This window comes from Battus philenor, unplaced genomic scaffold, assembly GCF_028537555.1.
Source record: "Battus philenor isolate CCGP_79_NKW_IND1 unplaced genomic scaffold, ilBatPhil1.0.hap1 SCAF_7, whole genome shotgun sequence".
Lineage (NCBI taxonomy): Eukaryota > Metazoa > Arthropoda > Insecta > Lepidoptera > Papilionidae > Battus > Battus philenor.
This window is the reverse complement of record NW_027181737.1, coordinates 14,321,688-14,342,652: the sequence shown is the minus strand read 5'-3', so window position 1 is coordinate 14,342,652 and position 20,965 is coordinate 14,321,688.

The following is a 20,965-nucleotide window of genomic DNA, read 5'->3' as shown; positions in this document are numbered from 1 at the left end:
GCTCAACATTCATATTACTTGTACTATCAATTAAAAGTTTATTAAAATTTCTGTATCATAATATACACATAATCAAACACTGTACGTATTTATCTCGACTACCATTTCCAGTACGTTTTGTGACTGCACAGTTGCGCGAAGCTCAACTTTGCTAATTTAACTTTATTAACGAACATAACACGTTTACAAACACATAACTATTATAATCTAGAACCATTTGACCGTTCAATTTCTAGCTACAATATTCACCAGTGCACCACAACCTTTTAACTCCGTTCTGAAATTAAACAATCACATCAACTGCTTTCGGTTTATTCCCTTTCTTCGTCGCAAGCCATCTCGAGATTTAAGTGCAATGGTACATATATTTATATATGTAAATAAAATGTAATCTGTAATAAAATAGTAGAAGTAAAACAAAAGACAGTCTAATTGCAAATGGCGATTTTTTTTACAAAAGCATGCTTTGGGGAACGCAATCTTCAAAACAAAGTTTATCGGTACTCTACAAACTGAAATCTTCAAAATAAGATTGCACAACTTAATTACACCAAATAATTCTCCCATCTCCTTTCTTCCACCGGACAACAAGACGCACGGATTCACGACCACCGTACACGGTAGGAATTTCTTCCGCCCACTGAGCGTTTTACTAATAATTTTTTCGACCTACTTCAAGACAAGAGTGAACTGGTTTCTTTAAAAAAAGCATGTACCTAATTTTTTGATCGCTTAACATCAGGCAAGACAGAAGTCAAATGCTTCGTCTATAAAGGATAAGTAACTACCATTAGATAGACTTGGTTATTAAGAAAAATATTAGATTACTTATAATACAGAATACTTACGTTCAATCATCGTGGCTATCTTTGAGGGAGGCTTTTGCTTTGCAGTGGACTTCTACTGGCTGACAGAGTGATGGACTCCACGATATTTAATGGAATCAGGCGTTACCTCGCGGAAGTCCATACTAAGTAAGAAAAGGACCAATATTTAGCCACTTCCGCACATGCAGTGGTAGTCGTGCAATGAAATGCACCGCCCGCCAGCCCGCTGATAAATGCGCATGCGGCAAACAATGTGAATCACACAACCACCACCACCAAATCACTCAACACGTGTTTCACCCCTCCACGGGGCATCTTCAGGAGTTATGTTACACCGATTAGTGCTTGGCACTAATCGGTGTAACATAACTCCTAAAGATAACATACACATAACTCCTCCTCCATCATAATCTAATCGGTGTATCGGTGTACTACCACTGCATGTGCGGAAGTAGCTAAATATTGGTCCTTTTCTTACTTAGGACTCCACGATCTCGTGTGCGTCTTGTTAATAATAATTATAATGATATTTAAAATAAATTAAATCAATTTCAGAGTTTGGTGTACACATTGTTGTTGTTATAAGTACGTGGGCAGCTTTCACTAACCAACATTTGATCCGAATGCTCGTTTATACAGCTTTGTTAAAAAAGGCTAATGCAAGCTAAGCTTCCTTCTGGCCAGCTTTGTCAGCCGTCGGAACAAGAGACGTGAAAAATCTCGCATGTCCGACTTTAGTGTGCCGGTATCGAGAGGTGGACGGTGGGACACACGGTCGTGGAGAATGTCAGAAAAGATATTAAAATAATTATTAATTATTTCCTAAATGACTTACATATTCTAACGCCTATACCTGATGAACATCAAGTAAATATTGTATCGATATGAATACGATCAAGACTGCTAATCAATTATATTTATTTCAATTTGCGTTAGACTCAAAATACTTTAATTATTTGTTAAAAAAAAACTTTAAGTAAAATTCAAATAAAAAATGATACCCCTAATGTTTGGTTTCAATTCATGTGTTGAATTGAATGCGTATGTCTAAACCCTAAGAACATCCCGTTTAAATATGTACCGTCATATTGAGAAGAAAAGGACTCGTGATTGGTCAGGACAGTGCGCGTCACAAATTCGCAGCAGACAGAGTATAGACACATGTTAACCGTTTGCAATCGCTGTATGCGCTAATTAGTCTAAGTTATAAAAATAGTGATGAACTTTTGAAGAATCCACTACAGTATTTGTCCCACATCGAGATCGAGAAGAAGAACAGAACAGCGATATCAAGTAGGTGCGTATGTTTATTTATTCTTTATTTCAGCTGTGGTTCATTCTTTGTGCTTCTGCACTGCAGTTGATTTTTTCTATATACCGCTACGTAATTGATGCAAATATCTACACCTATATAAAAAATACAGTCGACATATCACATATATCGAACCAAAGAGGTCAATATATGCACCACCGCCCCAAATCAGGCCTGATCATGTGAATAAGTTTAATGGCAAAAAAATGTTTGTAATCCTTTGGGGCAGTGTGTAGTGCTTGTTTCCGCTGCACGTGGGCACGTGACAGCCGCTACCGACACGTCGCAGCCGTAATTTTTGCTTCTAAACCCGTGTGCACCGGCCGAACCAACGCCGCCTTGCAGCTTATACCGGAAATATTTCCCGGATCCACTTTATCCCGGACACTTTGTACGTTTCGAAAATTGTTTGTGCGCCCGAAACCAGGGAACATTTTATTTTTTTTACTGGCCAAGTATTGTAAAGTCGCAGTTAAGAAGAGAGACGTTATCTTGAATGAAATGACGTCTTTATACTTAGTCTTGCCATAAATATTGTTATAAAGAAAAGCACGATTTTTTTTTTATACGTAACATTTATTCCTTTCATAGTGAGTTAGTTTAATACATCAATATATAACTATTAAAAATATACAATGTTTATTCGAAGTGGTCTCCATTGGCTGCAATACAGTCTTTTAAACGTTGAGGCCAGTTATCAATAGCAGCACGAACTCTTTCTAGAGGAAAATTCTTCACTGCCAACCGAATGGATCGTTTTAGGGACTCCAAATTATCATGGCGTTTAGAGCAAGCCTTACTCTCTAAAACTGACCATAAATCATAATCCAATGGATTTAGGTCAGGACTTGACGACGGCCAGTTTTCAGTGCTGATAAAGTCCGGAACGTTAGTTTTCAACCAAGATTGGGTGGATCGAGCTCTATGACCCGGTGCCGAGTCTTGTTGAAAGCACCATTCTTTGTTATTGAACATGGTGTTAGTTAAAGGCTTAACTACCGTCTCAAGAATGGTATTTTGATAAACTTGTGCCGACGTTTTAATACCTTTTTCACAAAAATATGGCTCAGTCACCCCTTCATAGCTAGCACCCCACCAAACCATCACTGAAGTGGGATAATGCCCACGTTGTACTCTGTTTACTAATTGCGAAGCTTCTTTAGAGCTTCCAGCATAAATACGGTCATTTTGTTTATTAAAATACTGCTCAATTGTAAAAATTTTCTCATCCGTAAACAAAATTTTTTTGTGACCTCCCTTTGCGTACCGCTTAAGTAGTTGTTTGGATTTTACCACCCTATTCTTCTTTAAATTATCAGTTAAGAAGTGACCAGTACGTCTCTTATAGGCTGCAAGTCCTAAGTCATCTTTTAATATACGCGACATGGTTCTAGGAGCTATCTTCATCTCCCGAGATAAAATCTTTTGCTTACGGACAGGATTTCTTCGAATTCTTTCCCTAACTGCTTTAATCACCTTTTTCACACGAACGGTACGTGGACGGCCAGATCTTTTTCTGTCACAAACAGAGGAGGTATCATTGTACCTATCAATAGCCCGGTAAACAAACATTTGACTAATACCAAGCGGGTGGAGGGTTTTAAAAATTGCACTTTTCTCCATACCTACTTTATGTAAGGCAATCACAGCGATTCGGTTCTCTTTATCACCCCACTCCATTTTAATATAACAAAATATTTAACAATATAATGGCGCGAAAATAAGAAAACACATCAAGCAATCATATAAAAATGACAGATTCCAAATTCAAACGTAATATTTTCTTTTTTTGAATAGTAACAGTATTTATGGCCAGACTAAGTATTTTTAGACAGGATCTAGATAGACTTTATATTACCTTATCTAATAACATTCAAATCGTGGTCTCACAAACGAACGAAGTTAAAATAGTTGCAATTTTTTTAACTTAATAAATTCTGGGTAATTTTCAAGTTCTTTTTTCTTTAAAAACTTTCTTAAAAATATTACGAAATAACAAAAAAGACCGATGAAATAGATAGTTTTATGAGATGATTGATTTTAATAAACTTAACTGTAGCTACGTTATCTATACAAATAAATAAAATCAGTGTCTGTTTGTAATATTAAAATAACCGCTTTTTACTACATGCCTATGAATATTTATACAGTGCAAGTACCAAAAATACATGTTTATAATTTTTGTCAGCCGTTCTGTTTTTTTTTTAACAATTTTTACGTTTAATATTTTTGTTATTTGTTAACCAATCTATTTATACTTAATTCCTGTTCATTTTCTTACTATCTTCATCGCACTAAATTTACATTTTTAATGGCAGTTCTTTCCAGCTAATCTCTGAAATGGCTGGACATATTTTGACGGGACTAAAACTTGCAGGTTGTTGATGTAATAAGGTTTAACTTAGGCTACATTTATTTTTAGTAACCTTTCTAAACGGAAAATTAAACTAAATAATTTTTTGTCACATTTTTTTTGGCACAGCTAGTATTACGAGTAAATTATTATTATGAGTATACGAGTAAATTCTTATTATGAGAGTGCATAAGATACATTGTAAGGTTCATTCATTTATTAGCACATTTTCTAAAATACATTTTAATATTTACATTTCATTATTTATCATATTTATGTAACTAGTATATATATGTATAATAACTAGCAAATATATGTAATACATTATATTTATATACTATTATGTGTCTTTTTTCCAATCTTCGTTATTGTTTACCTTCTAATTTTGATTTTTCTTTTATTTCACTTCTATGACATTTATTTCACCTTCTTCTTTTCAGCGGGTGGTCATCCACTGCAAGGTATATGCCTATTTAATGGAATCAGGCGTTACAAGGCGGAAGTCCATCCTAACTACGAAAAGGACCAATATTTAGCCACTTCCGCACATGCAGTGGTAGTCGTGCAACAAAGTGCACCGCCTGTCAGCCCGTTGATAAATGCGTATGCGGCAAACAATGCGAATCACACAACCGTCACCGCCAAACTACTCACTTGAGTAGTTTGGCGGTGGCGGTTCTGTGCAGTGGCTAAATATTGGTCCTTTTCTTACTTAGGTATATGCCTGTCTCAAAGACCGCCACGATGACAGATCCAGCGACATCCAGCGATTTTAACAATGTCGTCAATGCTACGGTCTTATTTCACTAACTGTCGATAAAATATCACTGCACCGCCCAAACGGGTAATAGTAGAAAACGCCTTATGGTATTAAGTTCACAGCTATACCTACATTATATAAGAAGTGATTAAATACATAAATATATTAAAAACTATAATGAAAAACCAGGATTTTTTTGTATATTGTCTAATTTAAATGTGCCAAATCTATAAGCCTTCTTTGGCTATGTGAATAGAAACTATAATGCCTCAAAAAAATAACCATTGATTTCTTCATGAAACTATATGACATACATTTTAAAAAAGTCGTCCCAGATTTGAGGCAAACACGCCACAAAGTTAGTCACAATGACCGGTTTTTAAGTATCTTACCGGAGATAAAATTATTTGTTTTTTTTTTGTCTGGAATGCGTAGTTTTAAAAGTCCTGTCAAAAACAGTTCAGCAGGCGCTTATTTAAAAAAAAAAACATTAATTTCGTAGAGGTTTATGTTCAGAAAAATATTTTAAAACATTTACATCCGGCAACTTTATTTTATAATACAATATATATGGTGTTACTATCGGCTTATCCTTTATGTATGTTAATTAATCAATTAACATATATGTTGTAATTCCACTCGTACATGCCAAGTGACAGGTGATAATAATTGAGACGCCATTAGCATCGGACGAAAGGAAACTTTAATAAAGATGTTAAGCTATAAATTTTATGTAAACGCTAAAAGGTTCCACATTAGCGGCTATAGCTGGATATAAAACAGCTAATCTGATTTACAGCCTAATCGGCCAGGGCGGGCGGTTTATGATGCCTGAGCTATTGCGGGCTTATTGAGCAGTTAATTGAATGCGTTTGTGGTCCGATGCTTTGTAATTGATATTGCTATTTTATTTATTGTTTCAATACCATTTCTACTTTGTAATAAATTGGGAATAATTGATATTGAACCGAAATGAACAATTTTGTTATAACGAAATCTAAAATATGATTGTTTTAATACATGAAATGTAGTTTCAAATTATCTTTTGTTAGATATGTTACGAGTTATCATGGGTTATCATAGAGTCTAGACACAGCTCGAGTACTTGTCTACACTTTGTAGACAAGTACTCGAGCTGCGGTAACTTGCCGGTTGCCAACCACTAACCAACCGCTAATGATCGCTGCTGACCACGCGATCATCGCCCATGTGGCCTGTTCACAAGACTAGTGAAGCTGACCACTCACTCCAAGCGATGCCAAAAGCCTAGACCACATCAGACCAGACAAAAATATTTATTTCTTTTTTATCTAATTTAATCAAAAAAATATAATTGTAAACACACTTTTTGTAAGGCCATAAGTATTAAATAAAAAAAAATAAGAAACATTTCATGTAAAGGTATATGAATCGGTCTTATCACTCGAGGCAATCTCTAACAGACAATCTTTAGATGGAGATGGGAGATATGAAGGAGAGGGCAGTTTAGGGTGTAGATACATACAAATACATACATTACTACACACACATATATATACAATAATGAAACTTGACAAGTATAAAATATATATATGCTGCGAAATAAGAACCTGTGTAATAAGGAATCTAGACGAGGAAAGAAAGGCGACGTGTAAGATCAGAACGTGAAGACTGAAAGATTTTGTGGGGGATGTGAGAAAAAAAGAGAAACAATTTGTGAGGAACGTAAGAAGAAAGTGTAAGCAAAAATATATATATATTTATATCCGCATTGTATCGCCCTGTTCCAAATAGAGCAAAGGGAACAAGTATTAATAAAAAAATATATAGAAAACCATCTGATATTTTCCTGCGGTATATTTGGTTTACTTACTAGTCCGCTATATCTACTCAATAGCAGCTTCAATTGTAGCTTTCAACATCGTTTGTTTTCCATTTTTATTGCTTAGCTTATAGATACAAATAGGAAAAAATGTTATTGTTCTGCCCAATTTAAATAAAGATGTGCGTGCACATCTGTTATATTCAAAGTTATACATGTGCACCTGTTTTAGATTGTTAACGTTTTATTCGTCAAGATCTGAATTTACATTATTGTGTCATACTAATATAAAATGTAAAATAGTTTTTTTACATTTTATATTAGTACAAACTTATGTGATCTTTTCTTCCGATCATAATAGAATATATCGAGGTAATTTAATGAATTGTTTATATGTTGAATATATTTTTTATTAGCCATAGCAATACGCGTTATCGCGGGAGGCATTCAATTAGTTATTTTCGTTTGCGATCTCAATCAGTAGCTGACGCAAACTCACTAGGGCGCCCATTGTTTGTTTGTCGTAAAATAATCGTTCCCCATTGCTGCTCAAACAAAATGTCTTTCGTCAATCCATCTTTACTAACGCCATTATGAATTGTGCCCAAAATTAAATACATTCTTTTTTAATCGATGATTTTACTTTAATTTTGTTTAGTGCTTTGTAATTAAAATGACAGTGATACAAAAAAATTCCTTTTTTAATTTCACGTGTTCGTATATAAATTAATTATACTCTCCAGTTTTTTTTTATTCTATTTTTAAAGAAAAATACGGAGCAAAAACTTTTATTACAGTGCACTAAAGTGGTGTATTTTCCCATTAAAACTATAACTAAGAAATTTTACAGGGTAAAAAAAAAACAAAAAGCTTTGGTGAGCTCGAAGTTTTTAAGTTTTTAGGCAGTCCTCCTCTAGGAGGTCTGACCACATAGTTAAAGTAAATAAGCACTAGACCTATTATCCTAGCAATCATTGCAGGAGTCCTGTGACTTGCAGCGGCGTCTATTGGTTGAAAAGATAAAGATACATAAGGATTAGATAATTAAAATGACAGATGAGGAACAGAATTTGTTATAAACGGCCTGCATCCTCCGTTTTCCGGCATGTTTAACTGCGCTTTACGATCTGTAGCCTCTATAAATTTATAGTTTTTATATATACGCGTTGAGCTAGCAGAGATGTGTCAATACTTAATCACGTATCTGATCTACCTTCGATGAAATATACGCCATTGGCAGACTAAAGTAATTAATCACCCGAATACGTTGGTCAGGAAGATCGAAAGTGTATTTACAAACAGTTATTACAATTAACGCAACCCTGACGCAACGGTTTCGACCACATCACTGATGGCTTCCTAATTCAAATCAGATTCGAATTGAAATTCGAACGCCAAAAATTATTTCACATAAAAGTATTGTGGTTGTAATGGCCAGGAATACGGAGCGTGAGCGCTATAGCTATAATTGCAAGCGCCTCGCTTATAACATAGTCCAAATGCCATATTGTTAATAGTTTTAAACGCCCGTGTCGTTTCAAATGACACTACTGTTTCATCAGACTACCATATATGACACACCCAAATAGTATTATGTACATTTTTACTACCATATTCAAAGTCCACTATAACGAAATAGCTTCATTCATCTTTCCATTTAGTTTTATTAACTTTCTACTTTTAAGAATTGTGATATAACAATACGAATTGTCGCGAAAACAGTACGTTATCGAATAAATGAGTGAAGGCGACGACAAAGGAATCAATTTATCAGGACGTCGAATGCTGAAAGGTCAGAATGTATTGTGGCAAGCCACGGGGGACGGTGCCTATTGATTTGCTTCACCTTAATCCTCTTTGTTGGCAGATTGGGGACGAGATTAGTAGCTTGCAAGAACGATCGAAGAAGTTCGACATGTTTACCTCACTTTTTTAAATTCAGCATTAAAAAGTTTATAGTAGCAAGTTGTTAACTTTAACAATATTACTCATTTGACTTCCGGACACATCAACTATAATGATGCCTTTCTTGTGAACCTTTAAAAAACTTTTAAGTTAAACGGTTTTTTGATACCCATAATGTGGGGGTTGTGGAAAAATATATACCTAGTCCGCCATATTGGAACGGCGTCCATCTTGAATTTTAAATTTTTCATTTTTTCCTTTTATTTGATACCCATATTGAGGGGGTTAAGGAAAAAATATGTAATCCGCCATTTTGTATCGGCGGCCATCTTAGATTTATAATGTTATTGATTTTATTATATTGTATTGTCATCTAAATCAAATGTGTGTACCAAATTTCAGATCAATCTGACAACGGGAAGGTCCTTAAATTTCAATTTCTAATTTTGACACAAATAAATAAAAAAAATTCCGTACGGTTCGAACTAAATAAAACCGTTTAAAAATTTCATCATTTATTATCTGTATTCTTGTGTTTTTAATTATTTAAGTCGCATATATAAATAAAATAAATACTTTAAATAAGTTTTGATTATATTAATAATTTATAGAAAATATTAGAAATGTTTCTAGGTTGCCTATGATCAGCGGTAGATATCAATTGAAAATATTTTATTTCTTATAGAATAAGTCAGTTATTTTTCTTCTTTTCAACCCATAGATCTCCACTGCATGGCATAAGCCTTTCCCAAAGATGGGGGATATACCATAATCGCTTCGCTTGGCAGGCGGGATATAGATTGCAATGTGATATTTAGTACGCAGAAGACGCTGCTATCAATCTACTGAAAACTTGTTTGTGAGCTGTGGCAATCATATACAATTAACGCATAATGTGAGAATTACACAAGATTGAATCCCGGGAATCGAATGCGCAGTCTACAATCGCAAGTCTCTACCTCTCATTCCTCTAACACTGAGCTATCACTGCTCGTACAGTGTGCTCGTATATTTACTGCAAATGAAGTGAAAATCACTTTTTATAACCATAACCAAAATCAAAAGTTTTACATACAATAAAAACAAGAGAGCTACTATATTTAAGCCAAATTATGCGATATTAAAAATACGAGCTAAAGCAACTAATCAAGAGAACATTCACGGAAAGCGAAGTATTGCTAGAAGAAGAGTGTCTGGTCGAAAAACTTACGACTGTGGTTTAAGAAAAACCTTTCGATCTTCAGAGCCGTCGTGTCGAAGATTAATGTTGACCTAATGGTCGCCGACTTTTGTCGAAGAAGATGGTAATTTGAGAAGATAAATAACCATATTAATTTTTAAGCTCATGATCCATGTATACTCTAAGGAATTCTCAACGTCATTTAACCCACGGGACGTCCACTGTTGTATATCATATATGTATATATATATATATATATATATATATACTGTGGGAGTCGTATATACACTGACGTGATGTCTGAATGAATAATAGGTGTAAGATTTTGTGGGCGAGCGTAGCCGACGGGCGAACTTAGTGTGCCGAATTAGTGCAGCGAGCACATGCACGCACCGGTGACGCGGGCGCAGACCTTTTGTTACTTTTGTTTCTTTTGTTTCTTTTATTTCTTTTGCGCCTTTGTTCTATTGCCCGTTTCCACTCGGTCGCAGAGCACATTGCGCCCCAGAGTCCTACGACGAATGCACGTCCTTTTTGCTCGCACTCAAGCGCTAATAAAAATTTGTTCGTGTGTTAAATAAATTGATAAAGTGTTACAAACGTCTTTAAAAAGCCGCCACCTACTTTACTGGTGACCCCGAAACGAACGCAGCAAGCATTAAGATGGAATCCAGAAGCGGTAGTCGAGAGCGCAATGCAGACGGAGCGGATCAGCAATATGCCACAGAGAAAAAGTCAACATAGTGCTGACCGGGGGCAATGGCAACCGCAACCGCAACCACAACCGCAACCGCAACCGCAACCGCAACCGCAACCACAACCGCAACCGAAACCGAAACCGCAACCGCAACCGCAACCGAAACCGCAACCGCAACCGCAACCGCAACCACAACCGCAACCGCAACCGCAACCACAACTGCAACCGAAACCGAAACCGCAACCGCAACCGCAACCGAAACCGCAACCGCAACCGCAACCGCAACCACAACCGCAACCGCAACCGCAACCACAACTGCAACCGCAACCACAACCGCAACCGCAACCGAAGCCGCAACCACAACCGCAACCGCAACCGCAACCGCAACCGCAACCGCAATCGCGACCGCAACCGCAACCGCAACCACAACCGCAACCGCAGTCGCAACCACAACCGCAGCCGCCAGCGCAACTACGCACACCTATCTACAAGATTCAGAGTCTGGCCAATCGAATCGACGTTAGTGTTAGCTCATATGATGAAGCGTACATGGACATGTATGGTGCTGCGGACCGGCCGCAGTACGGCGAAACACTACGACTACGAAGAGAGTCCACCGTTACCATAGATCGACTGAAACCAGCATATATGACCAGAGATGATAACACGACACCACAAACCAGAACCGAGCAGACTCCGACTTTAGCCAATTCCGTTCCAGTAAGGAAAACCAGATCGGGACGTACTGTCCGCTTTCCAGACCACTATCGACCTCAGTGACCTTCGGTCTCAGCGGGGGAGTACTGTGGGAGTCGTATATATACTGATGTGATGTCTGAATGAATAATAGGTGTAAGATTTTGTGGGCGAGCGTAGCCGACGGGCGTACTTAGTGTGCCGAATTAGTGCAGCGAGCACATGCACGCACCGGTCACGCGGGCGCAGACCTTTTGTTACTTTTGTTACTTTTGTTTCTTTTGTTTCTTTTATTTATTTTGCGCCTTTGTTCTATTGCCCGCTTTCACTCGGTCGCAGAGCACATTGCGCCTCAGAGTCCTACGACGAATGCACGTCCTTTTTGCTCGCACTCAAGCGCTAATAAAAATTTGTTCGTGTGTTAAATAAATTGATAAAGTGTTACAAATATCTTTTAATAAGACACTAACACTTTATATACACTCACGTAAACACAATAAATACACAGTAAATGAAATTTGTTTGAAAAATATGGGATACGTGAGGTCTCCAATAATGATAACCACAAAAAACCACGTATACAGTTCATTTACAAAGTATTATAAATAATTATTAATTGGTATTACTAAGTGACGATAGAACTGATAAATAAAAACAAACATCTAAGTTGACCGCTAAAACTGTAAACTAAGGCTCAAAAGCAACACTTTTATATTTCCCTAATACATATCAGCCTTTTCCGAAGACTCTAATAAATTCTTTTTCCACCTCGTGGATAAACTGTGTAAATTCCGGACTTTGGTCTCAACTCCAGAAACTTTTTACTCCTTGACCATTTGCTCTGCTAGCGATGTAGCCTGCCGGCTGTCTCATCAACTTGGCATTTCGTTCATCTATGGATCTCATTTTTGTTTCAATGTCGCAAAGAAATTCCGGGCATAATCAACCACGTTTCTGTTACTTTATCTTTTACTTTTGTTAAATTAGAAGTTGAAAATTAGAAGCGTAAGAAAATTAGCTAATAAATTTATTCCTAGTACGTCCCTGTACGAAGTTTTTACCAACGCCCCCGTTTCGAATCAAACGCGACAAGGGAACTTCGATCCGGATCATAGCGGCCTGGATATTTTCAAATGAGGAAAGTTCCGTCCTGAACAAAGAAGAACTCGCCTCTGATTTATAGTTAAATATTTACTTTTCACTTTTTCTCGTAGATCGATGAAGGTTCTATTGGACTTTTATAACGAGCTGAATTGTTGTATTTTATAAGAAAAATATATTTTTTATTAGTAATATTGACAAGCATTGTGACTGTTTCTAGTCCAGTGGATTGGCAACTTGAAATTGTAGTGGGCAGACTAAATATAACAGATATCCACAGGACTCAAGATTCTGAAGATATTACTGACGCAAACGCATCGTGGACAAACTATCTTGTTTAGATCGTTGGAAGACGCTGCAAGCAAGCCACTTTCTTCTGGTCCTATTGGAAAAGTCTGGAAGCTGCGTGATGATGACGAAATGATGGTGTGGCTTAGTGATGAGTCACTATTTTTTTAACGCGAATAAGTTATCAGAAAATATAAATCTATCAGAATATGAATCAAAATGGTATTATAATGTGAATAAAAAACAGAAAAACATAACAACGGAAAACGGTAAAGTATAAAATGTGTAACCGAAAAACACCGAACACGAATAAATTGTTAACACTTGTCATAACATCAGAATTATTACTAGAGGAACAAAGATGTTACGACGAACCGTTTAATTTTAAACAATAAACCCATTGAAAAGTAAACTCTAATGCACTCATTTTAGGTTTCAGTTTCGTATAACGAAAACGTATTCATTATCTACACCCTTAATTGTTAAAGGAATAATGTTAAGTTACGTTTGTTTTGCGATTTATGTTACGTTTAAACGAAAATGTATTTTAAAAGTACACTATAAAGGTTGGTTTTACATTGGAGAAAAGTGTTGAAATTAAAGCCGGTTCACACCGCCCGCTGAGCGTGGCTTCGGCGATAGTAACAAATCATAGCGATGTTCTCGTATGCAACACTTCAGCGACTCGCAAAACGCTTTTACAGTTGTAATGTTGCCACATTTTAAAATGTCATTTGCTCCTGTTGTGTTCCAACTTAATTATAATTAAGATCTAAAGATACAAATTTATTAATGTTTTATATAAAAATAATTACTAATTCTTTTTTAATTTTTTTAACTATTGTACTGCAATAATTATTAGGGTGAGGTAACACAAAGTAAAGGCGAAGTTTTAGACCTCTTTTGTCTATTGTCTCGTGTGAAGTTTTTGCTGTTAGCCTTGCGGCTTTTACAGCTTCATCGGAAACGAGTTCACGGAACGGAATGGTCCGTGAAAATATAAAATTAAATGATTCAAGTTTCTGAACCCATATCAGTACTCGGCGGGAAGACGAGGAAGTCACATAGGTAGTGGCAGAGATAGTAGCAGCGGGGCTCACCCAGCCAGCCCTCGAGGACATAAACCCAGCGCGACCCAGTCGGCCGGCAGAAACTTAGATTTCTTGTCCACGTCAAGTTTATATAGATGGCTTAATATTGGTACCAGGAGTGACAACCAAGTATGACATTAATATGATAACCGCGCATACACACAGAGAATAACCAACCTTTCTACAATAGTTTTTTAAATCACCTCTACACACACGACAAATAAACGTGTACACATACTTTTGTGTTAGCAATGGACAGGCCTAAAGGCTTCGCAAACCAAAACGTATTAATACATTAAATACATGCGAAGTATTTTCACAAAGCTTGCATATTATTGTTGACTTATAGGTATATAAAATTTCCGAAAGTTTTAGGTAATATAGCGTAGAAACCTTTTAAATCCGTTTACATAACACTGAGCGATTACTTCGACTACATTGTACTGTATTATGTAAACAGGCACTCCGTGGAGTAACCTGACACTAGGGTATGAAAAAAAACCGCGGATTCATCATTGTCTTCATCATTTTAGTCCCAGGACGTCCAGCTGCTGGAATTCTCCCTTTAATAAATCTAATAACACCGGGTGGAAGCGGCCTGCTTCCTTTGATTTCTGAGAACTTTCACAAGGTCTTAAAAATTTAATGGAATCAGGCGTTACCTTGCGGAAGTCCATCCTAAGTAAGAAAAAGATCAATATTTAGCCACTTCCGCACATGCAGTGGTAGTCGTGCAACAAAGTTGGCGGGCTGGCGGGCGGTGCACTTTGTTGCACGACTACCACTGCATGTGCGGAAGTGTGGCTAAATATTGTTCCTTTTCTTACTAAGGTCCTAAATCGCGGCTTAGTTGGTTGCTATTGGCTAATTACCACCTAGAAAAGGGTTAGAAAGAATCGAGTCTAGGAGAAGTGGTGCAAGAAACTCTAGGAATCTTCTGTCGACGATAATCGTCGCCTGTCTCTTTCTTTACGGTCTTCGCTGGTTAGGAAAGCCTGTTTTTAAATAGTTGAGAAGTGCTTTGTAAGCTGTCCATCGTAATGTCGTCGCGTCGTTCTGAAATTCAATAAAGTGTTTAGGCTCAAACAGGCGACATCTTTGAATGTCCCTGGAGAGATACATACCGCAGTGCACCGTGGGTTTCCTTAGCGCTCTTCGATATCGTAACAAAAGATCCCTTTAGATATTATTGAATCGATTTAAAACAATAGAATTTATATTGTATACCTATAAACTCTGGTATCGAACGTCGTTTTTTCAAGTTGTCACTGATTTTCCTGTGAACACGACGGATAAACTTCAATATCCACTTTGTACATATGGCGAAAATCCAAGTGCACAATGTATTTTTAAAAATCCTTAAAAAGCTTTTAAAACATTGGTCGATATCGTAAAATAATTTCAAGACCAATGCATGTATCAGTTACGTATATCCCTATTTACTCCCTTTATATGTATAAATATTGCTTGAGTAGTAAATAATCTTTTAACTCAAGCACGTCATAATTCTCCGACGTGCAAACAAGAACTACAAAGATCAAGCGATACCCCATAGACATCTGATAGATTGTCCTTTCGTGGTATTGTATCTTACCCCGCATCGGATCCTTTCACCTATATATAATATTAATAAAACATATTTCCTGTAAGAATTAAAGATAAATCGAAAACAACTTCGTTTGCACCATTTAATAAATAAAAAATTATAAAAATGTTCAGTATTTTATATATTTGGAACTAAAATAAAATCACACATAAGTTTTTTTGTAACAAAACAATGTTTTACATATATATATATATAATTCATATTCAAAATTATTATGTGAAAAATGAACATACTATAATACCATGAAATAGCGTTCCCGTGATTTTGTTTTGAATAAAAACCAAATATTTTCGGAGCTCTGGTGATCATTTAATATTTTAAGGCTGACTGCATATAGCATTTTCTCACGTCAATATTCCCTTACGTGTATAGCAGAGGTAATCTAATACGGGAAGTTGGCGCACCGCCGTTCTCGCCTCTGCAGCCACACACTCATTAAGAAGTTTGCATGTTTACTTCGCTACACTGTGTACTCTGGGAACACCATGTATAATTTCAAATTAAAGTATCAAAGCTACCATGAAACCTTCTTGTATTTGCATGAAATGTCTGCCCATTTATAACTCGTTTGGTGAGGAAGCAATTACTTAAATATTTATTTATATACTTACTAGCTGATCCCGCAAACGTTGTTTTGCAAAAAAAATTAAAGTTTTTAATTAACAAATAAAAAATAAGGGTTAATCGTTAAGGGGTAAAAAATTTAGGGTTGTATGTATTTTTGTATGCTGTGTCATAATAAAATAAAAGCCAAAAAATTCGTCTAAAAAATAAAAAATAAAATTTAGGGGTGGACCACTCTTATCACTTAGGGGTATGAAAAATAGATAGTAGCCGATTCTCAGACCTACTGAATACGCATATTAAATTTGGAAAAAATCGGTCGAGCCGTTTCAGAGGAGTTCAAGTTCGAACACCGTGACACGAGAATTTTATATATTAGATTATGAGGAGATCAATAGCGGAAAGTAAACGACTAAACGTAAACCCTGAAAACGGACAAGTTGAAGTGGCAGTAAAATACAGTAGCAGCCAGTGGCAGATAGTGGCAGGAAGTGGCAGGAAGTGGCAAGAAGTGGCAGGCAGTGGCAGTTTTAAAATGGAGACCACAGATTGGTGTGCGCAACATAGGACGTCAACCCTCACGGTGGACAAACCTAGTCAAAATCTTCGGATGATCCTGGACGCAGGCTACTTCCATAATGTCTTATTGGATATCTAAGGAGTTGATCCATGCCGAGCAGTGGAGTCTTACGCCTAAAATGATTTTATAGATGCCCCAGATACCAATAAGTAAACATGATTTTTCTAATAACAAGAGTAACTTTGTATAATAATTGATCACGCGTGGATTCTTCGAAGAATCAATGCGTGTTTACTTATTTATATATTAAAAAAGGTAAATTATCTATAAACGTATCAATGTACTAAAAAGTACAGATAGTAAGTATATTCCATTTCCGGAAGTTATACTCAAAAGAACGTAAGCACTCGCTGTCGTCTCTCAACATTCAAAATGCATAAAGGATGGGATCGTAGAAAGCATTCGTCCTATGGAAGATAAAACACATTTTAATATTAAAGATAATATTGGAACAGTGGTTGCAAGGCAAATTCTCGTGGTCACAGGTTCAATTCTCAACAGGTTTTACTCTATATATAACTCAGGCAAACTTTCTTCTGTGAAAAGTAAATGGTCTGTCGCAATACAGTAGAAAAACTTACTATTGAATTTAAAAAACCATATGATCCAAGCCTTATTAGTTTCTAAGTAAAAAAATGAGATAAATGCGCATTTATCAGCGGGCTGGCGCGCGGTGCACTTTGTTGCACGACTACCACTGCGAAAGTGGCTAAATATTGTCCTTTTCTTACTTAGGATGGACTTCCGCAAAATAACCCCTGATTCCATTAAATTATTAGTTTTTTCCTGTTCGCTGAGACAGCGTACGGTGTACTGCACACAGTGGAGCTGGTCATGTCTCTGGCCCAGATATTCACAAGGCACGGGAGATTCTCAGAGTACCTGTACTGGTTTAAGATCAAAGCACTCACCAACATGACTCTCAGATAGTGTTGGTCTACAATTGATATTTAAAACTCAAACGACAAAGTGCTCAAACCGATACATAACTAAATTATATTTTTTTTTACGAATTAAATCCAAATGTTACCTATATTAATAAAGCATTTAGCTTTAATTACCAATTCATACATATGTACACATAAAGCACAACGTTAACACATAATTACATTGCATAGAAATCAAAATATACACGTATAGTAACAAGAAAGTATAATCAAATATTTCAGTTATAGGTACAATCGAGCACATAAAGTTTAGATATCTAATAAATTAAATTAAATAATTGGTTTGTGGTATGTATATGTATGTATGTATGTATGTATGTATGTATATATATATATATATATATATATATATATCTGCTGTGAAATAATATTTTATAATATTAGCGACATATTAAATTAAATTTGAAAATGACTAAATGATATAGTCTAAGGTCAGCGGAAATCACTAGATGCGGACAGCGAAAGCATCGGTCATCGTTGCGAACTTTGGAGGGGGCCTATACCTTGCAGTGATGTAATAATGATGAAAATAATAATGATGATAATGTCGAAACATTAAAATCTTGATAGAATATTGTATTTCACTAAAAATAAAGTGAACGTAACACATATTTCTGTATGAATATACCTTTATAACTAAAAAAACATGTTCGTATAAAAATGAAGTGTACAGACACATTTAGTGTCTGTTTTGAAATAAACATTGCTTTCGTTTCTATAGAACACATGGCACTTATTTAGGCTCTTTTTTGATATAGATTAAAGTCAAAGAAAGCAAAACATATTTCTTTCAAAATATCTTCTCTTTTTAACCATGTTAACACGAGTCAAAATATGATACCTAAGGGATTCAAGCGTAACTTTGCGGAAGTCCATCCTAAGTAAGAGAAGGACTTATATATATATTAGATAAAAAATATGATACGTTTAAATAGACATCCAAGAATATTAGTTTTGAAATATCACATAACAACATCCAACAAATACAAGGAATAAAGTAAAAATTAATTATGAACATTATGTATTCGACTGTACACACTTTAGGCCACCAACATCGACCCGCACTAAATCCTGCGCCGCATGGGGTGTGATAATTTAATACTCGTGTATACCATTAGCGGATTGCTACGTCGTGTTACCATTGCCTATTTATTTACAGCGATTAATGTATAGCGAACTCGTTAAAGCTACCGCCTGAATTCCGATTTATAATTGTAACTATAATCATAATTTCACTTGATTGACAAAGAGAATTTTAGATATTAAAATCATACATACAAGGTGATTGATTGAAGTCTTTGAATGTACACTCATTACCTGTCAATTAATGTGTGGTGCAGCCTTATTACGATCTTATTAGAGAGTATCTTTAATACTAGAAACAAATTCAAGCTTAGCAAGAAAAACTGGGTTGGCAAAACATTTGTATAAGCAAAAAAAACTTGCGAAAATGAATAAACTTATTTTCATCATTTAATTATTCTTAACAGTATTAAGCTCAATTAAAAAAATATATATTAATCTCTCTCATCTTTACCTTAAAAAAGAAAGAGATAAAAGAAAATATAATGGAGGCAGGAGAAAAGCGTTATCTCAAATTAATCTTGTCAAAAACATTCCTCCGAAATAAAATAAAAAAAAATAATTTAATTTTGCACGTTTTCGTCCGTCGCTGGATGGCCCTTGAAAGAGTAAACCGTTTGAGTTCTGTATGAAAAAGCAATTAGAATAATGAACTTGAAGCACCTTTCAGAACGACCCGTCAACCAATGTACTTGGATCTGTACAATCGAACAATGATACCTTTATTGTCGGTCTAATTTAGTTGGCGTCGCGTAGAATGTTCTGGAGGGCCCCACGCCTTTATACCCTCGCGCCTGGGGTGTTAAGATTTTTGGTCCGCAATCTTTAATACCTTCAAGTGGCTTTTAGGCGCAGTCGAAAAGCTTTTTGTTAAGGATTTTTTTCTATATACACCTTACCACATACAGACGACATATACGTCTTATAATTCAGCTCTTCGTATCATATTTATGTGTCCTATTTTAAAACTTGTCCAAAAAGTTAAGACATATTAATATTAAAAAAAAAACATAGCACAAAACAATGTTTATCTTAAATCATAGGAGACACAGTATTGTTTTTTTTTTTTTGCTGACAATCACCCGCTGCAAGGCATAGGCTTTTGCTAAGGATCGCGATGATGACCGGTCTTGAATTGGCTACATTCAGCGACCTTCCGGCAATCTTAACCATGTCGTTGGTCCCTCTAGTGGGGGCATACCCACGACGCATCTACTGGCTCAGCACAGATCATTACTTCAAAAAAAATAATAGTATAATAATAATAGATAACAAATAAATGATTCTTTAGTGAAAGGCTAAATATATGTAATGTTATATACGTATGTATGTTTATGTTCGTTTGTTTGTAAATATGTATTTTTTGTACACGAAAACTACCCATTATTATTACTTTTACCTTTTCCATACTATGGTTGTCTGTAAGAGATTGCCTTGTGTGATAAGACATATTATTGTAAAACTTATTAAATATATCTTAACGTGTCCAATAAAGTATATTAAATAAATAAAAAATAAAAATAAATATTTGAACGATTTGAAGGTAAACAAGAGTTGTTAAAATATATCAAGAGACTTAGTTAACGCGTGTAACATGCAAAAACGTAAGCAATAAAAAAATCCAGATATATTAAACGTAAATGTAAAAACAAAGGCAGGAAACAATAGAAAAGCATACAAAGTAAAAACAAACACTCGACTAACATTTTTCATAATGACGTGATTAAATTTTGATAAAAACCTCGTTGCTCCATAGGTTGCTTTCCGTTACTTCTTCTCCTTTGTTACTAATTAGTTGATCTGTTTCTGCGATATCAGTTCTTGCCTCTTTGGAACGTCTCCCTTTCGATCTCTTTACTTCTGTTTTCATAGTCCTCATAAAATGTATCAAATTATTAACATCTCTAGTAAGGTGACCAAAATATCTCAGTATACGTTACAAACAGGCTGTAGACAGATGCTGAGTGCTCTCTATTTTCAGTGCTATATCGAGACCTTTGTGTTGTTAGCTATTTATGGTGCACAGTACTGAAAATATCAGATCAATGTACAGGTTGAAAATAAATTCTAAAATTAATTTAAAAATGAACTTAAGTTTTTGGTCGAAAAAGATCGAAAAGTAAACAAGTCCAATTAAAAATCTGCTTCAGGAAAAATAACAACACAGGGCCAAT